General features: G+C 43.8%; 2 pseudogenes; one reads left to right on the top strand and one right to left on the bottom strand.

The window, feature by feature from the left end:
- Positions 1 to 1,836: 1,836 nt before the first annotated feature.
- On the top strand, positions 1,837 to 5,857 carry LOC123170028 (probable leucine-rich repeat receptor-like protein kinase At1g35710; annotated as a pseudogene).
- A 4,918-nt stretch (positions 5,858 to 10,775) lies between these two features.
- On the bottom strand, positions 10,776 to 21,856 carry LOC123171535 (nodulin homeobox-like; annotated as a pseudogene).
- Positions 21,857 to 25,118: the final 3,262 nt, after the last annotated feature.

Genomic DNA, 25,118 nt, shown 5'->3' with positions numbered 1-25,118 from the left:
TAGCCAACACCAGGCAGGTATTGGAACTAGCACAAACCGGAGCAGACCGAGTCAGAGATGACGCTACCGGGATTCACAGGCTCCAAACGATGCCGGCACCACGCAAACACCTCCGGCTGCCCCCAACCACGCCGGTGAAGGAGGGAAACCTCGGCTCGAGCCCACCTCCGCTCAGGGCCGTCGTCCGGTGCCTGAGCCTGCACAATCTGGAGGAGAACTGATCTGGGGAGAGGAGCCCTAGATCCGCCGCCGCCAACCGCCATGGCCAGCCCCACGCTGCCCCGCAGTCATGGAGGCACAACCGCTGCCGGAATCGGATGGAGGCACAAAGTGGTCGTTGATAATATTATAATTAGGGAGACACCTTTTCTGGAATCACACTATCACAATAGCCCGTAGGCGGGAGAGGTCTCCTCTCATCGACTCGGCTCTCGGTGTGGCTGCAAGGGACAATGATGGGGCACACAAGAAATCAAAAATGTTTGTCGCGAGCAGCCAAGGAAGGTATGAGCGCATGAGAGATGTAGCCAAATTGCATTTACCATCCAGTGAGTTAAACTAGGCTCACAGGTTACGCCGAAGCAAACTTTTGGTATGGCGAACAATTGTAGACAAAATTATATACAATAAAATTGTAGAAAAATTGATGAAAACGATAATCAGACAGATGGAAACGAGAATACATATATGATATCAAGACTAAAGTAGGATGTCAAAAAATTCAATCACAAAATGAAGACGATAGAACAATCAGCTGGAACAAGATGGAATTAAGTTTTCTTAAAAGTACATGAATTAGTAGATACAAATTAGCAAAATAAGAGTACCAACCATGCCGCCCTGGCATCAATAGATGACAACTTTTTTAAAGCAAATAACACAAATGAGATGTGCATTATTGGTAGGGCACACACACACATTAACATTATTGTCGGTAGTACAGTACATGGCCCGTGGACGGAAGGAGCTGCTGGTGAGAGCAACTCCAACGCAGTCCCACCAAAACAACTCCAAAATCGAAGAAAAAAAATCAGTGGAATCGGTAGATCGGTCGACTAGCTCACCAAATATGCTCTCATTTTGCAAAATTGTCGGAATTTTGGGCTGGAATCGAAGAAAAAGGGATCAAAACTTGTCGAAAAGGGTCATGTTTGTCGACTTTTTTTGGCAGAATCTGTCGGCAGCAACTAGTAAGATTTGACGGTCTCCTCATGTACGTTGCGTCAATCATATATATATACTCTACTCCAGTGGGCAAGTTGGAAGTTGTGTGATGAGTACAGGACTCTGCCTGCTGTTTCTCACACTTTTGATAAAGGATTGATATTTTATGGATGTTACGAGTAGGTATGTATGCGTGGTGTGCATCTACCCGATGGACGACGACGACTCAATCCAAGTCATCGGTCTATCCGTGTCCCGGACAAACTAGAAGGTAGGAGTACTATTTATTACTCTGGTGCGTCGTCTGTGATGAGCATCTATGCATATGCAAACAATATATTTGATGAAGAGTGTATATTTGGTTTTAAAATTTGTCACGTGCACGTCCATAAGACCTGTGAGGGCAGATCGCAGCATCAGGATCCAATCGGACGGCTCAGGTTGTGGCTTGAAAAACACACGAGCCACGTACTTGGAGCTGATTGGTGGAGATACTACGGGACATATATAGTTTGGTCTTGGATACATTATGCATGGACGTTGCGTGCTAGTCGTGATAAGTGGAGCCGCCCACATGGCCAATGACTAGTCAAAGTGCTAGCTAGACTAAGATGGTGCAGCTAGCATGTACTCCTATATTAAGTTTGACACAAGGCATACACTATTATGCGACTAGCCATGGAGACCTCCCCTTTGATAAAGCTCATCTCACTCACCCTCCTACTAGCCTCGGCCATCGCTGGGCCAACTTTGGAGGAACAGGCAGGAGCACTTCTTGCCTGGAAAGCCACACTAGAAACCCAACCAGCCCAACTCCAACTGCAATCCTGGGAAAACACCTCATGGCCGTGTAGCTGGCATGGCATCAGCTGCAGCAGCAAGCATCAACAACAACCGGTGATCACCGGGATCTCTCTGCGAGGATTGGGGCTCAGAGGGGAGCTCCACACCCTCAACTTCTCGGCATTGGCAACCCTGACGAGTATCCAACTCGCGCAAAATCAGATAAGGGGCTCCTTACCACCTTCTTTAGCATCATCCTTGCCAAACCTGCGCCATCTAATGCTCCAGGCAAATCAGCTCTCCGGTGAAATACCAAGCCATATAAAACACCTAGAGGGTCTTGTGGCGTTGGATTTGTCAAACAATCACTTGTTTGGTCCCATTCCCAGCGAACTAGGCTACCTAAGGAAGCTGCGTCAATTAGATTTTTCCAACAACAACCTCACAGGCCCTATCCCAAGAAATTTAGGGAATTTAACCAAGCTCACTAACTTGTCCCTCGCTGATAACCAAATATCTGGATATCTTCCTCCAGAACTAGGTTACCTCGTGAATTTACGATGGTTGGTTCTTAGTCAAAACAAACTCATGGGTTCTATCCCGGCTACCTTGGGGAGATTGGTTAATCTCGCTATCTTGTACCTATATTATAACCAACTTTCTGGACATATCCCTCAGGAACTAGGTTACCTCGTGAACTTACAAGAGTTAGATTTTACCGGCAACGACCTCACAGGCCCTATCCCAAGAAATTTAGGGAATTTAACCAAACTCAATAACTTGTTTCTTGGTGATAACCAATTGTTTGGATATCTTCCTCGAGAACTAGGTTACCTGGTGAATTTAGGAGGGCTGCATCTTTGGCAAAACAAACTCATGGGTTCTATCCCCGCTACCTTTGGGAGTTTGCTTAATCTCACCAGCTTGTACCTAAGGTATAACCAACTTTCTGGGCACATTCCTCGAGAACTAGGTTACCTCGTGAAGTTATTTGAGTTAGAACTTCAACACAACAAACTCATGGGTTTCGTTCCTGATATATTTGGAAATTTGACCAAGCTCAGTTACTTGTACCTGGGCGACAACCAACTTTCCGGACATATTCCTCGAGAACTTGGGTACCTAGTGAATATGAGAAAGTTAGATCTTAGGAACAACAAACTCATTGGTTCTATCCCTGCTACCTTTGGGAGTTTGGTTAATCTCACTAGCTTGGTCCTGTGGGACAACCAACTCTTTGGACGTATTCCTCCAGAATTAGGTTACCTCATGAACTTAGAAGAGTTAGGACTTAGCAACAACAAACTCGTGGGTTCCCTCCCTGATATGTTTGGAAATTTGACCAAGCTCGCTCTCTTGCACCTGGATGGTAATAAATTTTCCGGACATGTTCCTGGAGAAATTGGTACCTTAATGGATCTCCAATATCTACAGTTGAATGGTAACAATTTCTCCGGTCCCTTGCCACCTGACTTGTGTGCTGGAGGCAAGCTCGAGAGATTGACTGCATTTGATAATAACCTGAATGGACCTTTGCCGTCAAGTCTGGTACATTGCTTAAGCCTAGTTAGAGTTCGTCTTGAAAGGAATCAAATAGAAGGAGATATCTCTGAGTTGGGAATTCATCCCAATATGGTGTATATGGATATGAGCTCGAATAAACTATATGGGCAGTTATCTAACCATTGGAGGGAGTGACGTAATCTTACCAAGCTGAACATCTCAAACAACAACATCATGGGTAATATACCCACAAGTATGGGACAGCTGTCTCAGTTAAAGGTGCTCGATCTTTCATCAAACAAACTTGAAGGGGAGCTTCCAAGTAAACTAGGCAATGTAAAAAGTCTGTTCCATTTGAGCCTCGCTGATAATTTGCTCTATGGTAGCATTCCACAAGAAATTGGAGCATTGTACAATCTAGAGATCCTAGATTTGTCATCAAATAACCTAAGTGGATCGATAAAAGGTTCAATTGAACATTGTCTCAAGCTTCGCTTTTTGAAGTTGAGTCATAATAACTTTGAAGGAAACATCCCTACCGAGCTAGGCGTGGTGTCAAGCTTACAAGGCATGTTGGATTTAAGTGACAATTCATTTGTTGGGGCGATACCAAGCCAACTTAGTGGCCTGAGCATGCTAGATACTTTGAATCTTTCACGCAATGAATTGAATGGCTCAATTCCAGCATCATTTGGGAGCATGGAAAGCTTAACATCCATTGATGTATCTTATAATGAATTGGAAGGACCGATCCCAGAGAGTAGGCTTTTCCTGAGAGCTCCACTCGAGTGTTTCATGCATAATAAGATGTTATGTGGTGTAGTGAAAGGACTGCCCCCCTGTAGTAGTGCAACTCAGAGCGAAGGACAACGGACACCTTATGGAAAAATTGTACTAGCCACAGTCTCTATTTTGATATCTCTTGTTCTTGTCGTAGCTATACTTAAATTCCGGCATGAAAGGAAGAAATCAAAGGCAACTTCCACTGATAATGTAACACAATTAGCAAGCATGTTCTCTGTTTGGAGCTTTGATGGGACAAATGTGTTCAAGCAAATTGCTGAGGCAACTGACAATTTTAGCGAGGTACATTGCATTGGAACCGGAGGATATGGGTCTGTGTACAAAGCTAGACTTGCAACATGTGAAATATTTGCAGTGAAGAAGATACGCATAATAGAAGATGAGTATGGCATCAATGAGTCAATGTTCAATCGCGAGATCGGGGCATTGGTGCAGATTCGACATCGAAACATCGTAAAACTATTTGGGCATTGTTCCTCAAGCCAAGGCAGATTTCTTATCTATGAATACATGGAGAGAGGAAACTTGGCAGAAACACTTAGAGCCAACAAAAGGGCAATTGAATTGGACTGGAAAAGGCGGGTAAATATCGTGTTGGACGTGGTTCATGCTTTGGCATACATGCATCATGATTGTCCATCACCAATAGTTCACCGAGATATAACAAGCAACAACATTTTGCTTGATGTGGAATTTAGAGCTTGCATCTCTGATTTTGGTACGGCTAAAATCCTCAATGTTAGTGGCCCGAATATCACAAGCCTTGCTGGTACAAAAGGCTATCTTGCTCCAGGTAAAAATAAAATAGATCATTTTTTGTATTATTTTCTAGACTTACATATGTGTCATATATGCTGCTTTTGCACATGTCATATGTGATGTATCCATGTGAACAATGACAATTAATTGCAACGCTAATTAACTGACATGTATTTATTGCAGAGCTAGCGTACACAGAGAATGTGACGGAGAAATGTGATGTATATAGCTTCGGAGTGCTCGTTATTGAGCTTTTTTTGGGATCCCATCCAGGCGATTTGCTCTCATCTATCTACTTGACAACCAACAAGAATGATCTGTGTCTGAAGGATCTGCTGGACTCCAGGCTCGAGCTTCCGGGCGCTGAAACCGCTAGAGAAATATACAACATGCTCAGCATTGCAGTTCAGTGCCTAGACCCTAACCCATCACACAGACCAACAACACGGCGTGCTAGTGATGAGCTATCTTCTGGGAACCAAAGATGTGACGGTCATCATGTTGATTATCTACACGCCAACCTCACCATTCCTACCTAGTAGTGCCTATGGCTACGGATGATGAATTGGTATCGTGTTGTGTGTAGTTTCTTCTATGCTACCTACAATACTTGCTTAAGATTTGTTTAACTGGTAAGAAAAGCAGAGTTCCGGGGTTACAAGACTACTAGTAAACTTGTATCAATGGATGTATCATATTACTGGCGCTTCTTTTGTTAAACGATAAGGCTTAGAGTTATTATTCGATTTTAATAATCGGTGTGATGTAAATCAATCTTGTTTATCTCTTTTTTGTAGATCTATTGTAACAATCGTTGTTGTAATTCTTGGTCGTTCGGCCCCTATATTAGCACGAAGGCATGCCGCAGTAAAGGCATTGTTTCAATCAACCTACCTAGTCTTCTTATACGGTATTAGAGCTAGACCTCGCCGACACATCCATGACCGGCTCCTCTTCCGTCGCCACCCTCGGCAACTTCCCCTTCACCCATGCTATCATCGAGAAACCGATGAAGGAGAACCACATCTTGTGGAAGGCCTTCATCGACTCCAAGCGAGAGGCAGCGGGCAACTCGTTGTATGACTCCTGACGCGGCTAGCCTATCAGCTGCAAGGATGGTGGCCTAGAAAATCAACAATCGGACAACAATCTCACTGTCGCCTCCTGTACTCCAGTGGCCGGTGTGGGTAAGCTAGCCTACAGACCGCGTTGCACTCCATGGTGATCAGCTACACGATCGATCCCCTGTGATCAGCTGGAAGCCATCGAGCAATAGCATCCTACAGACCGTGTTGCACTCCATGGTGACATCCAGCTTAGTGGCCGGCAGGCGGTGTAACGTGGGGCTCTTTCTCACCGCCTGTCTCACGCACGGCTTTGTCTATGAAGAATTGATATTTTATGGTTGTCACACACCACGAGTAGCGTGCTCTGCTGAAAGCTGAATGCGTGGTGTGCATCTACCCGAGGACGACTCAACCCAAGTCATCGGTAGGTCAAACTAGCAGGTAGGACTAGTACTTGTCTGCCGCCAGTAGTACTCCGTCCGTTTCTTTTTAGTCTGCATATAAAGTTTGGTCAAAGTCAAGCTTTGTAAAGTTTGACTAACTTTATATTAAAAATATAAACATTGACAATATGATATCAACATTATCAGATGCACCACGAAATGTATTTTCATACTATATAGTTTTAATATTGTAAATGTTCATACTTTTTTATATAAATTTGGTCAAACTTTGTGTAGTTTGACTTTGATCAAAACTTTGTGTCGTCTGTGATGAGTATCCATGCGTATGCAAACAACCAACAGTGGTAAATGCCGTACTCTCTTCTCTCCATGTGACGGTGAATCACATGCACCGTGGCAGAGCCAGGATTTGGTGCAATGTCACAACATGCGTCAAAATCACAATCAATGTTGTGATCTTGTTGTACTTCTGTTCTTCCGATGTTCTGGACAGGATTTTGATGCAAGGTGGTTGCTATCTCAGGTCGTTCCTCGATCTTTGTGCCTATGGCGTTCCCGCGGTGCTATGTAAACAGATATACATGTTGAACCCTCGTTTGTTCATGTCCAGCATGGGTTCCCATCTTAGAGCCGAGATGTCTTTTGTTGTATCTTGGTTGGTGGCCTATCTTGATTTTTGAGGTAATATCATTGGGAGTTATAAAACTTGTGTCGTATGTTTAGTTTGGTGCTAGAACTTTAAAAATACGGTTTTGTGGTCATCTAATTAACTTGACTCAAGCATGCAGATATGGTCACAGTACGCACATGCGGACATATGCACGTGTATGATCCCACATGTCAGTGAGTGATGGTGTTGGACCTGATGTATTTTTACAGAAAACACCCTCATAGTTTTTTATTGGCGGAAAAAGTCAACCACAGCGAAACCCTACTACAGTAGTACACATATATGTGAAAATTAACAACAAAAAATGATATACTTGGACTCGAACCCAGGACCATCTGTTTTGACAGGGGACGCTATAGGCTATAGCCACCAACCATTCAGGTATGAATGTTTTAAAGCACAAACATTTCTTGAAAATGGGAGCATTTAAAAAAATGATTTCTTTTAAAAGCAAGAAGATTTCTTCAATGTGCGGACATTTTTCAAAATTTGAACTTTTTTTGGAAACAAGAACATTTTTTCAAATAGATTGCATGCCTTGGAGAGGAACATCTAGATATTGCCGAAATCACTAGTTAGCAAGGGTACCCCTTGCAACGTTTGCGAAGGTCATCCCCACCTTCTCTGGTGATGACAACTGGCACACTTCATATGTGCCACTTGTCGCAACTTGAAAGTTTGTGGTTATTTCATAGATTTGTTTTTTTAATAAATTCTTTTTAACCGTGTTTTCAAATCATGATCGTTTCGTTGTGGGATCTCTCGCGTCGAGATCTTCGAAACTATATCCCATCATAATAGATTTGGATGATCTTTTTTTCCGGGAAAAACTGAAAAGTTTAAAAACCAAAAAAAGGGAAGCACAATGGGAGGGCCGAGCCCTGTATATCACCCGCAGCGAGACCGAACCTGGTCTAGCATGAACCCGCCCTCCCGTTGCTACTTATGGGGCCAGCCCAAGTAGTTTCTTCCCTGGTTCTTCTTTGCTTTCTTCATTCTTTTCTTTATCCTTTTTGTTTTGTTTTACATTCTTGAAATGTTTTAAATACATATATTCAAAAACTTAATTTACTTTAAAAAATAAAAATGCTCATCGCAAATTCGTAAATGTTAATGTTATTATAAAAAATGTTGACGTAACTTTTCATATATTAATAGCATAAAAAAGTATACTCCCTTCGATCCATAATGAGTATCATGGTTTTAGTTCAAATTTAACAAATGAATACAAGCCATTTTCAAAAATTATTACATTTTCAAAATGTACATGCAATTTACAAAATGTTGTATATTTTAGAAAAATAGTTCTAACATTCATATAGTATATATGATTTTTGTTAAATGTTCACGCGTTTAAAAAAAATATTTGTGATATTTTGGAAAATGTTTCTACGCTGTAGAGGCTATACATGATGTTTAATTTGGGCAGTAATTGTTTTATGTACTCATTCCATCCAAATAACCCATGACAGCCCGAAACATGGTGTCGAATAGTAGCAGCAATACAGAATACACCACACTCCCACACAATTACATCACATACATAACGATTACTTATGAGGAAGGCTCAAGCAACCCGTCAATATGTTGGAGCAACCTTTTCAACCCGCTGCTCAAGCCTTCCTTAGCTGAAGAAATGATGAAGTCCTTCCTTAGCTGCAGCACATCTTTACTCGTGAACCGCAGGCTTTCGAAGATCCTTCTCTCTTCTTCTTCTTCTTCTTCATCTTGTTGTGCATCTTGTGGGTTGGTAGGAACTTGTAACCTACCAGGCCTAGGGCGTAAGCGGTAAGGGAAGGAGGGGGCTGGGCGAGGCGATGAGCGGCCGCGCCGGCGGCTGGGCGCCGTCGCGGGAGAGGAAGATGGCGGCAGCGGCGCAAGAGGCAGGGGGCGGCTAGGGTTCCGGCTCCTCTGGGAGCCGGGCAATAGAGATAATATTCTTCTTATTGCTTATTTCCCAAAAAGAGTCTTACAGCCTATATTTATAACCTAGATAACTTGCGTAAGAATTAACCTAAGATAACTTGCATAAGAATTAACCTAAGATAACTTGTGGGCTAAGATTGCCCGGTGGGCCTAGCTAAACCGGCATAACACTTCTCCCCGCCTGCACAAACAGCTCGTCCTCGAGCTGTAAGGTGGGAAAGCGCTTGCGGAACTCCTCGAGGCGATCAACCAGCGTCAAACACCTTCTCGACAGCTAGGGCGGCCAGGTCGGCGGCGACGGCGTCCTCCGGAATGTAGTCTACAACCTCCAGGTAAAAGAGTCGCGAGCAGGCATGGCCGGGCGTGTAGGGCTCATCGCAGTTGAAGCACAACCCTTGGCGGCGAAAGAACTGGTCACACTGGTTGAGCCAGTTGAGGGAGTCCTCCGTGCCGTCATAGGTTGCGAAGTCGATCTTGGCGAACCACGGCCGTGTCTGGGTCGGAGCGCCGTGTCAAGCTGGCTCGGAGGTGCGGAGCAGCGAGGCGGGTGGCGCCTTGTCGGAGTACTCCGGGTAGGGACCCGCGGAGCCGGATGGCCCGCCGAACTGCGGAAACGGGGTCGGCTGCTCCGGAACCGTGGTGTAGACCGGCGATGGCGAAGACCCAGCCGCCCAAGCTGGTAGTGGCGACGGGGAGGTCGGGAACCGGACCTGATGTATCGGAAGGCCGGCCAGCGAGGACGCCCCTGAGCTGGGCAGAGGTGGCGTCGGTGGTTGCAGCCTCGGTTGTGGAGGGTGGGCGGGTGCGTCGGTTGCCGCGGGGGAAGGCGGCTGCAGATGCCAGAGGGGAGCCGCAGCTGGCTGTGGCAGCAGATGCTAGAGGGGAGCCGCAGCTGGCTGTGGCAGCAGATGCCACAGAGGAGCCGCGGCCGTAGTGGTCCCGCCGGGGTGCCCCGCCTGGAACGGCAGCAGCGGTGGCCCGGTGCAGGCCGGCGCGCCCTGGGCCGGCCACGGCAGCGCGGGGGGGCCCGCCTCGAACGGCAGCAGCGGCTGCCCGCTGTAGGCAGACGCACCCTGGGACGGCCACGGCAGCGTGGGGTGGCCGTAGGCGGCGATCGGCGCAGCCAGCGGAGGTGCGTACGGCCCGGCCATGTACTGGTGGTACTGGTTCAGAAGGAGTCCCTGGACGGCCGTCACGAGATCCCGCAAGGTATTGGTGACCTGTTCCGGCGTGAAGACGGCGGTCGTTCGCGGTGCAGAAGTGATGGGGGCCGGCGGCGGTGGGAAGCCCGCGGTGGTGACCGGGCCCGGCAGCGTGAGGGCCCTGGCGGTGGTCATCGGCGGCGAGGGCGTTGAAGAAGACATGATCGAACCCGAGTCTCTGGATACCAAATTGGTAGGAACTTGTAGCCTACCAGGCCTAGGGCGTAAGCGGTAAGGGAAGGAGGGGGCTGGGCGAGGCGATGAGCGGCCGCGCCGGTGGCTGGGCGCCGTCGCGGGAGAGGAAGATGGCGGCAGCGGCGCAAGAGGCAGTGGGCGGCTAGGGTTCCGGCTCCTCTGGGAGCCGGGCAATAGAGATAATATTCTTTTTATTGCTTAATTCCCAAAAAGAGTCTTACAGCCTATATTTATAACCTAGATAACTTGCATAAGAATTAACCTAAGATAACTTGTGGGCTAAGATTGCCCGGTGGGCCTAGCTAAACAGGCCATAACATGGGTCTTGTGGCTGAAACTGAAAAATGATAAGGTGGCGATCAGGAGAATGTTAGAGCGCATCACTTTACTTAAGATAAGGTACCGGAAACCAATATCTCACCTGGTAGCCTGGGCTGCGACGCTTCTTCAGCCCAGCTCCACACCACCACTTGGAAGTTGGGCGGGATTTAACCCCAACGTACGGAAGGTCTTCCACGAACTCCACTCTTTTCTGCAGCGACTCTTCAGTCACATACCGCAGGTTTTTCTTGATCCTATCCTCAACGCTGCTCTTCGCCCGGTCGACAGTCTCCATCGATAAATCCACACCACTCCCCACCCCTGCCCCCAAGATTTCCTCGCCGGTTCGACCGTACTCGACATGGCACGGTGGTGGCAGAGTTTTCCTCTCCGTGCGGTTTCTTGGAGTCTTATTACCCTTAGCATTATTTCCCTCCTGTTTCATGCATGGGAGGCATTGCCATAAACTCTTCCATGTTTTGGATTGGGATCAAATACGTCCCCAAGTCAACTGCTAACAGTGTTAATTACCTTGAGAGGGTTATCCTTATCCATATTGGGGTCTGGAACACCAGCCCTTGTTGGCTGCACCGGTTGCAAGTCTTGCTTCATTTCTGAATTCATGTCACTTTTTGCCACCTACAGGGGGGCATGTGTTGACACCAGTTTTTGGCATGGTCAAAAACATAATTAAGATGGTCTCAAATGGAAAAGTGCTCAAAGTGAGGAAATTCCGTATCATCAAAAGAAGAAACTTTGATATTTGGGCCATAGCCATCCGAACTCATCTCTAAGGCCGAAGTTGTGTTTGAATTACTTAGATTTTGTATGCAGAACACAATTCGGCTGATTACACCCCCAGGACGGCCCCGTATGGAAAAATGATCTACACGATTTGTCTTCGTCTCGTCGAAACGATCGATTTTGATATAACAATCGTCCAAATCCGAGTCCGTATGTAAAAGTTAGAATAATCGGAGTGCAGCCCTTTCATGACGCATGTCTGATGGGTAGCGCGAGGAAACAGGTGTTTTGCGCGAGCGATTTGACCCTCAAGATGACCTTTGATCAAAACATGTTCAACATGAAAGTTGTTCGTCTTGTCGAAACGGTCAAGATTGCTTTTAGGCTCATTTTCATCCGAGGTCGGTTACCACCTCAAAAATTACCCGCAAGGTGCAGCCAGTTTAAACCGAACAGTTTTGGAAAGTTCGGACAAAACCAATCCGAATTTGACTAGGGTTTTGAACGTGAATCCAAACATTTTCCTTGCACGGGAAGTCCAGCCGCCTCTTATATACCTAAGGGGTGACGGCCGATTGAGCAACACACAATCGAACAAACACATTTACTACTTTTTCGTGTTCATCTACTTTTTATCTCTCCCTTGTATCTATCTTCTCATTCGTCGTCTGTTTTTCTTGTTGCAGGGTGGCGAACCTCGAGGCCTTAGAGGCGGTCAGGCCGACCTAGGGCAGCCCATAGCTGCCGCGTGCCCCGATGGGGTCCCTTTCGGGCGTCTGGGGCTTCGGGTCTACAAAAGCGTCTGCCGGATTGTCTTGCGTACCGCGCTTCCGGCGGGTCTCCTTCGACGTGAGATGCGGTGCATCACCCTCGGTGTTGGAGGTACACGGTGACGTGTTCGTGTGCGAACACACTTTTTGGCGACTCCGCTGGGGACGAAGATTTGAACGGTCTCCGGCCCGTTCTTGCTACGAAGAGATCGTCATCTAGGGTTTGCAATCTACAAAGGTTATATGAATACCCAATTCACATATGTAGATGCAAATAATGTGTATGTTGTTGCTAGATCATCTAATGAGCATAATGTATGGGCTAGCCCTAGCTTTATCAATCATGCATATAATTATGTGCAAGAGCCGATGCAACAAAATCTCCATGATTGTACTTCATATAATTTAAGCAACATGCAACATATGTATCCCAACTCCCATGCATCGGCAACCCCACAAATTTATATGCCGATGAATAACATGATGAGTTCGGTTAATCAAGTTGAGACACCCTATGTACGAACTTCCAATGGTATGCAACAAAGTGTTTCAAGCTTTTATTCATCGGCAAATAATTTGCAGTACGTTAATCCAAACGTGCCAGTGGATAGGGGATGGCCATGTTACTACTAGTTATTTGGCCAATTACCCTCAAACATCATATGCTACACCTAATGCTACTAATTTTTTGGCACCATACGCAACTGTTGATGTCCATAATTCGGCTCCGCACCTTCATGGTCATGGCCGAACAAGTGAAACTTCTGCAGGAGCACAAATGCCTTCACCTACTACGGTGGCATATCATGTACCCCCTGCACAATTACAGAATTTCGGCAACACACCATTGCCGAAAGCGTCTCAAAGTATTGGGGGGCAATCCGGTGAAGATTGGGCAGAAATTGGTCGAAAAAAGCTTAAAGATAGCCTAGCTGCACTGTTTGCTGAATTTAGACAAGAACAAGCAACCTTGCGAATCAAAGAAAAAAAAGTGGTGATTCAGATAACAAAGTTAATTCGGTTATTAAAAAGCCGAATCAAATAGTATGTGTACTGAATTTATTGAAGAAAAAGAGGACGCCAAGGCATTGGAGAGTCATATAAAAGTGGAGCAAAGTATTATTCAAGTATCACAACCATCATGCTCTCCCAGCGTGTATGAAGAGGTATGTCTAGCAAGTGATTTTCCTATTTTCAGATTTGGTCACAACTTTATTGTTGATGCATCTATTAGGAAAAATCTCGTAAGTAATTTTGATAGACCAATGATGAAGGGTAATTTACTTGTTAGCACTAAAATTGTTACAAATCATATCGGTCAATAAATTGTACCATTCAGAGAGACTGATAGCAACAAAATTGTAACAAAGCATATCGGTCAATACATTGTACCATTCGAAGAGACCGATAGTGACTTATTATTGGAGCCAAAGCTTATCCCATTGCTTTATTTAAAGTTCATATCTAATTGGGTAGCTTTGCTTGCTTCATACTTGGCTTACGCATGGTCTCAATTGAGACATGTGTGTTTTAACTATTTTCGTTTCAGAAATATAAAGCCAAGGTTAAATTATTTCGAGAAATCCGATACTAATATTATATCTTATCCAAAGACATCGGAGATAGAGTGCAAAACACAATGTATAGCCGAATGGGAAGATTCTAAATCTGAACCATTCATTTGCTTACCTCCAAAGCCGTTCGCACACCAAGATCGGCTAGAAACCAAAACGTATACCTTCGATTCAAACATGTGTGACCAAATCTTTGATTTATTGTTGAAAAATAATTACATTAGAATCCTTGATCACCATATCAAGCCATCTATCCAAGGACGAATTTATTGTAAGTTGCATGATTCGTTCAAGCATAGTATTGAGGATTGCAACATGTTTCGTCAAATAGTTAAATCGGCCATTGATAAAGGACGATTGAAATTTGTTGAGACCCCAAGAGATGATGAGTCTATTCCAATTGGTCCCGATAGTAAAATGTTTTTGCATCGGCTGCTTCAAGCCGATCCATTTAAAGAGAAGGTAAAAACTGCAGGTGATGGGATCAAGCTTTCAAGTAAAGAAGTTGTTGAAGAGCATAATGAACATAATCTTGAGGGCGAGAATTCCATCGAAGCTACAATGAAGACGCCAAGGAATGGGGGGGCAACAAGAAAATCCAAAGATCGGCGCAAGCACAGCCAAAAAAACAAAAGCCGACGTAAGCACAAAGCTAAAAAGCCTAAAGTCACTTTCACGCAACTATTGGAAAAATATCAAAAGATAAGTGAGGAGAGCAGTGCTCATCGGCCAACTAATGCAAAAGCATTAAGATCACCCCCTAGGCGCAAATCCAAGGATCGATATTGGCAAGAAGATAATTTGAATGCAACTTATTCATATCCTTATTTTGGGCCGTCAATGCCAATGTCGTGGATGCCTCCCTATGCTCACGCAAATCCATATCCATCATGGGACAAGTATAATACAAGGGCACATTCTCCATATTATTATAAACCATCTCGCCAATATTATGCAACTCCAAGAAGACCAACATTCAATAAGCAGTCATATGTTCAAGACCGTTTCAATAAAAAAGAATCGGTCCGAAACACAAGGAAGAATAAGGAGGTGTGGTTGAGCAAGTCTACCGCGTCAAAAGAGATGGTCGTAAGAGTGCCACTTCACATATGATCTCAAATGATAAAGAGTCAATTAAGTTATTGACATTGGCTATAAAAGGCAATGAGGCAAGCCAATCAAGTGCCAAATCTGAAGGGAAGAAGAGAGTGCACAAGGTAAAACAAGAATTGCCATTACTTCAAACAAAATCGCAGCCGGGGTGCCCACTCGGCTTATCGTATTGGCAAAAGAAGAAGTTGCAAAAGCTTAGTGCACAAGAACTTGAAAAGAGAAACATGGCATGTGTTCCAAAAGGAAGTATTCAAAATACTCCCTCCGTTCCAAAATACTTGACTTCCATTTGTCCAAAAATGAATGTACCTATATATTGAAACATGTCTAGATACATCTATATTTTGACAAATGGAAAGCATGTATTGTGGAACGGAGGGAGTAAGAATTATGTGCGAGCTTCCTTTACAAGGAGTGCGGCAAAGGTGAAGAAGGAAAATAGTGAAAACTATGAAGGACCAAGCCGAAGGTTTCAACATCTTCGGTCTATACATTATCCATATTCTTCAACTATGCCGTTGATGCCTATGCCATGGAAGTCGTCATCAGGTATGATTGGTTACCCTCAATGGGCTTACTTTAATCCATGGACGCAATATAATTTCTTACATCGTGAAAGGGTATTACCAAATCATCATATGTTTGATTAGCTTCACTTTTGTTGCTAATCTAAATGGCCGATATATACCTATCGTCCTAAGCACGTACAAATGGCTGATGGAGTGTTGACATCGTTCTTAGAAAAACTACGTGCAAATTATTTTTCGGCTCACAAGTTTTGTCGAAAAACAGGGGGCCATGTGTTGACACCAGTTTTTGGCATGGTCAAAAACGTAATTAAGATGGCCTCAAATGGAAAAGTGCTCAAAGTGAGGAAGTTCCGTATCATCAAAATAAGAAACTTTGATATTTGGGCCATAGCCATCCGAACTCATCTCTAAGGCCGAAGTTGTGTTTGAAGTACTGAGATTTTGTATTCAGAACACTATTCGGCTGATTACACCCCGAGGACCGCCTCGTATGGAAAAATGATCTACACGATTTGTCTTCGTCTCGTCGAAACGATCGATTTTGATAGAAAAATCGTCCAAATCCGAGTCCATATGCAAAAGTTAGATTAATCGGAGTGCAGCCCTGTCATAAGGCGAGATGTGGCGCGCCCTACCAGACGCATGTCTGATGGGTAGCGCGAGGAAACAGGTGTTTTGCGCGAGCGATTTGACCCTTAAGATGACCTCTGATCAAAACATGTTCAACATGAAAGTTGTTCGTCTTGTCGAAACGGTCAAGATTGCTTTTAGGATCATTTTCATCCGAGGTCGTTTACCACCACAAAAATTACCCGCAACGTGCAGCCAGTTTAAACCGAACAGTTTTGGAAAGTTCGGACATAACCAATCCGAATTTGACTACGGTTTGGACGTGAATCCAAGCCTTTTCCTTGCACGGCAAGTCCAGCCGCCTCATATATACCTAAGGGGTGACGGCCAATTGAACAACACACAATCGAACAAACACATCTACTACTTTTTCGTGTTCATCTATTTTTTATCTCTCCCTTGTATCTTTCTTCTCGTTCTTCGTCTGTTCTTCTTGTTGCAGGGCGGCGAACCTCGAGGCCCTAGGGGCGGTCAGGCCGACCTAGGGCAGCCCATAGCTGCCGCGCTCCCCGACGGGGTCCCTCCCGGGCGTGTGGGGCTTCGGGTCTACAAAAGCGTCTGCCGGATTGTCTTGCGTACCGCGCTTCCGGCGGGTCTCCTTCGACGTGAGCTGCGGTGCATCACCCTCGGCGTTGGAGGTACACGGTGACGTGTTCGTGTGTGAACACACTTTTTGGCAACTCCGCTGGGGACGAAGCTTTGAACGGTCTCCGGCCCGTTCTTGCTACGAAGAGATCGTCATCTAGGGTTTGCAATCTACAAAGGTAATATGAATACCCAATTCACATATGTAGATGCAAATAATGCGTATGTTGTTGCTAGATCATCTGATGAGCATAATGTATCGGCTAGCCCTAGCTTTATCAATCATGCATATAATTATGTGCAAGGGCCGATGCAACAAAATCTTCATGATTCTACTTCATATAATTTTAGCAACATGCAACATATGTATCCCAACTCCCATGCATCGGCAACCCCACAAATTTATATGCCGATGAATAACATGATGAGTTCGGTTAATCAAGTTGAGACACCCTATGTACGAACTTCCAATGGTATGCAACAAAGTGTTTCAAGCTTTTATTCATCGGCAAATAATTTGCAGTACGTTAATCCAAACGTGCCAGTGGATAGGGGATGGCCATGTTACTACTAGTTATTTGGCCAATTACCCTCAAACATCATATGCTACACCTAATGCTACTAATTTTTTGGCACCATACGCAACTGTTGATGTCCATAATTCGGCTCCGCACCTTCATGGTCATGGCCGAACAAGTGAAACTTCTGCAGGAGCACAAATGCCTTCACCTACTACGGTGGCATATCATGTACCCCCTGCACAATTACAGAATTTTGGCAACACACCATTGCCGAAAGCGTCTCAAAGTATTGGGGGGCAATCCGATGAAGATTGGGAAGAAATTGGTCGAAAAAAGCTTAAAGATAGCCTAGCTGTAGTGTTTGCTGAATTTAGACAAGAACAAGCAACCTTGCGAATCAAAGAAAGAAAGAGTGGTGATTCGGATAACAAAGTTAATTCGGTTATTAGAAAAGCCGAATCAAATAGTATGTGTACTGAATTTATTGAAGAAAAAGAGGACGGCAAGGCATTGGAGAGTCATTTAAAAGTGGAGCAAAGTATTATTCAAGTATCACAACCATCATGCTCTCCCAGCGTGTATGAAGAGGTATGTCTAGCAAGTGATTTGCCTATTTTCAGATTTGGTCACAGCTTTATTGTTGATGCATCTATTAGGAAAAATCTCGTAAGTAATTTTGAAAGACCAATGATGAAGGGTAATTTACTTGTAACAATAAAATTGTTACAAAGCATATCGGTCAATACATTGTACCATTCAGAGAGACTGATAGTAATAAAAATTTTACAAAGCATATCGGTCAATACATTGTACCATTCGAAGAGACCGATAGTGACTTATTATTGGAGCCAAAGCTTATCCCATTGCTTTATTTAAAGTTCATATCAAATTGGGTAGCTTTGCTTGCTTCATACTTGGCTTACGCATGGTCTCAATTGAGATATGTGTGTTTTAACTATTTTCTTTTCAGAAATATAAAGCCAAGGTTAAATTATTTTGAGAAATCCGATGCTAATATTATATCTTATCCAAAGACATCGGAGATAGAGTGCAAAACACAATGTATAGCCGAATGGGAAGATTCTAAATCTGAACCATTCATTTGCTTACCTCCAAAGCCGTTCGCACACCAAGATCGGCTAGAAAACAAAACGTATACCTTCGATTCAAACATGTGTGATCAAATATTTGATTTATTGTTGAAAAATAATTACATTAGAATCCTTGATCACCATGTCAAGCCATCTATCCAAGGACGAATTTATTGTAAGTTGCATGATTCGTTCAAGCATAGTATTGAGGATTGCAACATGTTTCGTCAAATAGTTAAATCGGCCATTGATAAAGGACGATTGAAATTTGTTGAGACACCAAGAGATGACGAGTCTATTCCAATTGGTCCCGATGGTAAAATGTTTTTGCATCGGCTGCTTCAAGCCGGTCCATTTAAAGAGAAGGTAAAAACTGCAGGTGATGGGATCAAGCTTTCAAGTAAAGAAGTTGTTGAAGAGCATAATGAACATAATCTTGAGGGCGAGAATTCCATCAAAGCTACAATGAAGACGCCAAGGACTGGGGGGCAACAAGAAAATCCAAAGATCGGTGCAAGCATAGCCAAAGAAAACAAAAGCCGACGTAAGCACAAAGGTAAAAAAGCCTAAAGTCACTTTCACGCAACTATTGGAAAAATATCAGAAGATAAGTGAGGAGAGCAGTGCTTATCGGCCAACTAATGCAAAAGCATTAAGATCACCCCCCTGGTGCAAATCCAAGGATCGATATTGGCAAGAAGAGAATTTGAATGCAACTTATTCATATCCTTATTTTGGGTCGTCAATGCCAATGTCGTGGATGCCTCCCTATGCTCACGCAAATCCATATCCATCATGGGACAAGTATAATACAGGGGCACATTCTCCATATTATTATAAACCATCTCGCCAATATTATGCAACTCCAAGAAGACCAACATTCAATGAGCAGTCATATGTTCAAGACCGTTTCAATAAAAAAAGAATCGGTCCGAAACACAAGGAAGAATAAGGAGGTGGTTGAGCAAGTCTACCGCGTCAAAAGAGATGGTCGTAAGAGTGCCACTTCAGCTATGATCTCAAATGATAAAGAGTCAATTAAATTATTGACATTGGCTATAAAAGGCAATGAGGCAAGCCAACCAAGTGCCAAATCTGAAGGGAAGAAGAGAGTGCACCAGGTAAAACAAGAATTGCCATTACTTCAAACAAAATCGCAGCCGGGGTGCCCACTCGGCTTATCGTATTGGCAAAAGAAGAAGTTGCAAAAGCTTAGTGCACATGAACTTGAAAAGAGAAACATGGCATGGGTTCCAAAAGGAAGTATTCAAAATAAGAATTATGTGCGAGCTTCCTTTACAAGGAGTGCGGCAAAGGTGAAGAAGGAAAATAGTGAAAACTATGAAGGACCAGGCCGAAGGTTTCAACATCTTCGGTCTATACATTATCCATATTCTTCAACTATGCCGTTGATGCCTATGCCATGGAATTCGTCATCAGGTATGATTGGTTACCCTCAATGGGCTTATTTTAATCCATGGATGCAATATAATTTCTTACATCATGAAAGGGTATTACCAAATCATCATATGTTCGATTAGCTTCACTTTTGTTGCTAATCTAAATGGCCGATATATACCTATCGTCCTAAGCACGTACAAATGGGCGATGACGTGTTCGTGTGCGAACAGAGGTGCTTACGACAACTTTGAGTAGACTATGAAATATGAAGTTGCCACCCGATGCATGGTTACAGGTTATTTTTCTAGTTTGGACGCTAAGTAAGCACACCCATCACACCAACCATACAAAAGAATGTGAATTTGCTTGAGGACACTGAAATTTAGAAGCATCATTGTAGATAGAAACCTAATTTATCCCTTGGGAATAGAGAACAGTGTCCCTAAACATAATGATTTGGTTTGTTTGGGGCTACCTACTACGATCTTAGAGATCAATGAGTAAAAGCAAACAAACCTGCGATGTTCCCGGTCCAACGTGCGATTCACACCAGTGATGTAACTTAAAAGAAAAATCACTGCAGAGATAAGAAAAGAAAAGTTTAGAGAAACATCATCAAAAAGCTTTCAGGTGAGTGCAACAAATTCAAACTACATATTGACTAATAAAATCAGGCATACAATGAAAAAAAGTATATAAAAATATTATTTCTACGTGGCACACAAAGGACTAGTCAAAATGGCACTACCCACCTTAATAGGTTCACATCTTCCTCATTTAACAAGTTACCAGGGATTAATGATTTAGCATAATGGCACAAAGATCCTGTGAACCGCACGAAAGAAGGCATTAGATATGTAACATAAGAATTAACATAATCACAGCAAACTGTAAAACAAAAATACAAGAGACTGTACCCAAGTTTGTGCAAACTATCGTGGCCTCGTCAGATGCTAGATGGTCCAATGAATGCTTGGGACTCTCTGATAACAAGTATTTCTTAAATTTCTGAAGAAAATGATCTCTTTCTTGCTCTGTTAATGTGAAAGCGGAACTTGCTTTTAATAGGGTTACACAAAGATCACACTACACCTCGTAGCAACTGAGAGAAGATCTCACCTTCACATATGTTTGGAACAATGACGTGCAAATTTGCTATTATTTTCACCACACATGATGTTCTTGTCTGTGCATATTGTATTGAAGGCATGCTGGTAGAGCGAAAATGGCATGAATGGTTAACTTTAGCTTCAGTCAGCATATTTGAAGCAGCTAACAGTGCCAGGTCAGCTGCACCAAATGGATCATAATCCAGATTAGCGTCATCTTCCATCACCGGCAGATCGACAGAGCACCAACTCAAGACAAACTCATCATGAGGAGTCGCCAGAACTTGTGTCAGAAAGGGAATCTGCAGAAAAGATGAATAAAATAAAATATGCCAAAGTAACAGTTTTGTGGTTGCTAAAAGACTATATAACCCTGTCAAGGTAGGTATTAAAAAGCAGTCGACTTCAAAACTTACAGTATTAGTTATGAAATAAGACCTGAAGTTTGAATCGTCAGAAAAGACATCAACAAGACGCAATGCACTGATAAGCACAGAACCCATGGGGTAACTCTTATCATGGGAACTGGCAGCAGGTTTTTGTTTCCTTCCAAATGCGATCTTCGACAAATCAAGAACCTACCGTAATCATTGTGATAAGATATCAATTGAATGAGATTTTCAGATGCTGCAAAAAAGGATTAATTTCTCCCCCTGGCTGTGGTCAGCCCTAGGAGAACTAACCTCCAGTGCCAAAATCTACCCTAGTTGCATGCTTTTCGGTACAGAGGCGACTTCCTAAAGGTAACAACTAGAGAATGTTTATAGCAGGAATTAGTTACTAACTCAATATTGGCAGTAGACATTGGTAGTACTCGAATTAAACAAAGTAATTCAAGACTCATGACAAACTTACAGTGCAAAGGATTTTAGCCTTTTGTCTGGAAATGGAAGAAATATCAATTGATCCTTTCAGACAGTCTGGAACACTTAACTTCAATATCGTAATAGAGAGTGACAGTATACCTCCATTTCTACAGAGCTCCTGCATTGATTTAGTGACCTCTTAAGTCAAAATTCTCCAAGGGCATACCATGATATACAGACACTGAAGGAAATATGCCCTAGAGGCAACAATAAAGCTGTTATTTTATATTTCCTTATATCATGATAAATGTTTATTATTCATGCTAGAATTGTATTAATCGGCAACTTGATACATGTGTGGATACATAGACAAAACACCGTGTCCCTAGTAAGCCTCTACTAGACTAGCTCGTTTGACATGTGTTGTCATTTCATGAACGGGATGGCATCATTAAGAGAATGATGTGATGGACAAGGCCCATCTGTTAGCTTAGCATAATGATCGTTAAGTTTTATTGCTATTGCTTTCTTCATGACTTATACATATTCCTCTGACTATGAGATTATGCAACTCCCGAATACCGGAGGAACACCTTGTGTGCTATCAAACGTGACTACATACCTGGGTGATTATAAAGATGCTCTACAGGTGTCTCTGAAGGTGTTTGTTGGGTTGGCATAGATTAAGATTAGGATTTGTCACTCTGAGTATCGGAGAGGTATCTCTGGGCCCTCTCGGTAATGCACATCACTATAAGCCTTGCAAGCAATGTGACTAATGAGTTAGTTGTGGGATGATGCATTACGAAACGAGTAAAGAGACTTGCCTGTAATGAGATTGAACTAGGTATGAGGATACCGACGATCGAATCTCGGGCAAGTAACATACCGATGAGAAAGGGAATAACGTATGTTGCTATGGCGGTTCGACCGATAAAGATCTTCGTAGAATATGTAGGAACCAATATGAGCATTCAGGTTCCACTGTTGGTTATTCATCGGAGATGTGTCTCGATCATGTCTACATAGTTCTCGAACCCGTAGGGTCCGCACGCTTAACGTTCGATAACGATTTGTATTATGAGTGATGTGTTTTGGTGACCGGAGATTCTTTGGAGTCCCGGATGAGATCACGGACATGACTAGGAGTCTCAAAATAGTCGAGAGGTAAAGATTGATATATTGGACGATAGTATTTGGGCACCGAAATGGTTTTGGGACGTTTCGGATATTTATCGGAGTACCGAGGGGTTACCGGAACCCCCTGCGGAAAGTAATGGGCCTACATGGGCCATAGGGGAGAGGGGAGGCAGCCCACAAGGGGTGGTCGCGCCCCCCACCCATAGGGAGTCCGAATTGGACTAGGGGAGAGGGCGCGCCCCCGTTTCCTTCTCCTCTTCCCTCTGTCTTCCCTCTTTCCCCCTCCATGAGAAGGAATAAAGGGGGGGGGCGAATCCTACTAGGACTGGAGTCCTAGTAGGACTCCCCCCCTCTGGCGCACCCCTGGTGGCTGGCCTCCTCATCTCCCTCCTTTATACACGTGGGTAGGGCACCCCTTGGAGACACAACAATTGTTCCAAGCCGTGTGCGGCATCTCTCTCCACAGTTTACTCCTCCGGTCATATTCACGTAGTGCTTAGGCGAAGCTCTACGCTGATCACATTACTATCACCGTCACCACGCCGTCGTGCTGACGAAACTCTCCCTCGACCCTCTGCTGGATCAAGAGTTCGAGGGACGTCATCGAGCTGAACGTGTGCGGAACTCGGAGGTGTCGTACGTTCGGTGCTTGATCAGTCTGAACGAGAAGAAGTTCGACTACATCAACTGTGTTGTCAAACGCTTCCGCTTTCGTCTACGAGGGTACGTGGACACACTCTTCCCCTCTCGTCGCTATGCATCTCCTAGATAGATCTTGCGTGATCGTAGGAAATTTTTTGAAATTGCATGCTACGTTCCCCAAGAGTGGCATCCGAGCCAGTTCTATGCGTAGATGATATGCACGAGTAGAACACAAAGAGTTGTGGGCGATAATAGTCATACTGCTTACCACCAACGTCTTATTTTGATTTGGCAGTATTGTTGGACCAGTACCTGATACGTCTCCAACGTATCTATAATTTTTGATTGTTCCATGCTATTATATATTTTGTTTTGGATGTTTAATGGGATTTATTATACACTTTTATATTATTTTTGGGACTAACCTATTAACCGGAGGCCCAGCCCAAATTGCTGTTTTTTTGCCTATTTCGGTGTTTCGAAGGAAAAGAATATCAAACGGAGTCCAAACGGAATTAAACCTTCGGGAACGTGATTTTCGGAACAAACGTGATCCGGAGGACTTGGAGTGGACGTCAAGCAATCAACGAGGAGGCCACGAGGCAGGGGGGCGTGCCTACCCCCCTGGGCGCGCCCTCCACCCTCGTGGGCCCCTCGTGGCTCCACCGACCTACTTCTTCCTCCTATATATACCTATGTACCCCCAAACAATCACCAGAGGAGCAAAAACCCTATTTCCACCGCCGCAACCTTCTGTACCGTGAGATCCCATCTTGGGGCCTTTTCCAGCGCTCCGCCAGAGGGGGCATTGATCACGGAGGGCTTCTACATCAACACCATAGCCTCTCCGATGATGTGTGAGTAGTTTATCTCAGACCTTCGGGTCCATAGTTATTAGCTAGATGGCTTCTTCTCTCTCTTTGGATCTCAATACAAAGTTCTGCTCGTTTCTCTTGGAGATCTATTCAATGTAATCTTCTTTTGCGATGTGTTTGTCGAGATCCGATGAATTTTGGGTTTATGATCAAGATTATCTATGAACAATATTTGAATCTCTCTGAATTCTTTTATGTATGATTGGTTATCTTTGCAAGTCTCTTCGAATTATCGGTTTGGTTTGGCCTACTAGATTGATCTTTCTTGCAATGGGAGAAGTGCTTAGCTTTGGGTTCAATCTTGCGGTGCTCGATCCCAGTGACAGTAGGGGAAACGACACGTATTGTATTGTTGCCATCGAGGATAAAAAGATGGGGTTTATATCATATTGCATGAGTTTATCCCTCTACATCATGTCATCTTGCTTAAAGCGTTACTCCGTTCTTATGAACTTAATACTCTAGATGCATGCTGGATAGCGGTCGATGTGTGGAGTAATAGTAGTAGATGCAGGCAGGAGTCGGTCTACTTGTCACGGACGTGATGCCTATATACATGATCATACCTAGATATTCTCATAACTATGCTCAATTCTATCAATTGCTCGACAGTAATTTGTTCACCCACTGTAATACTTATGCTATCTTGAGAGAAGCCACTAGTGAAACCTATGGCCCCCGGGTCTATTTTCCATCATATTAATCCTCCGACAACAAGTTATTTTTATTACCGTTTATTTTGCAATCTTTACGTTTTATCTTTATCATAAAAATACCATAAATATTATC

Source organism: Triticum aestivum, chromosome 7D, assembly GCF_018294505.1.
Source record: "Triticum aestivum cultivar Chinese Spring chromosome 7D, IWGSC CS RefSeq v2.1, whole genome shotgun sequence".
NCBI lineage: Eukaryota > Viridiplantae > Streptophyta > Magnoliopsida > Poales > Poaceae > Triticum > Triticum aestivum.
This window is presented reverse-complemented; position numbering and strand designations above follow the sequence as displayed.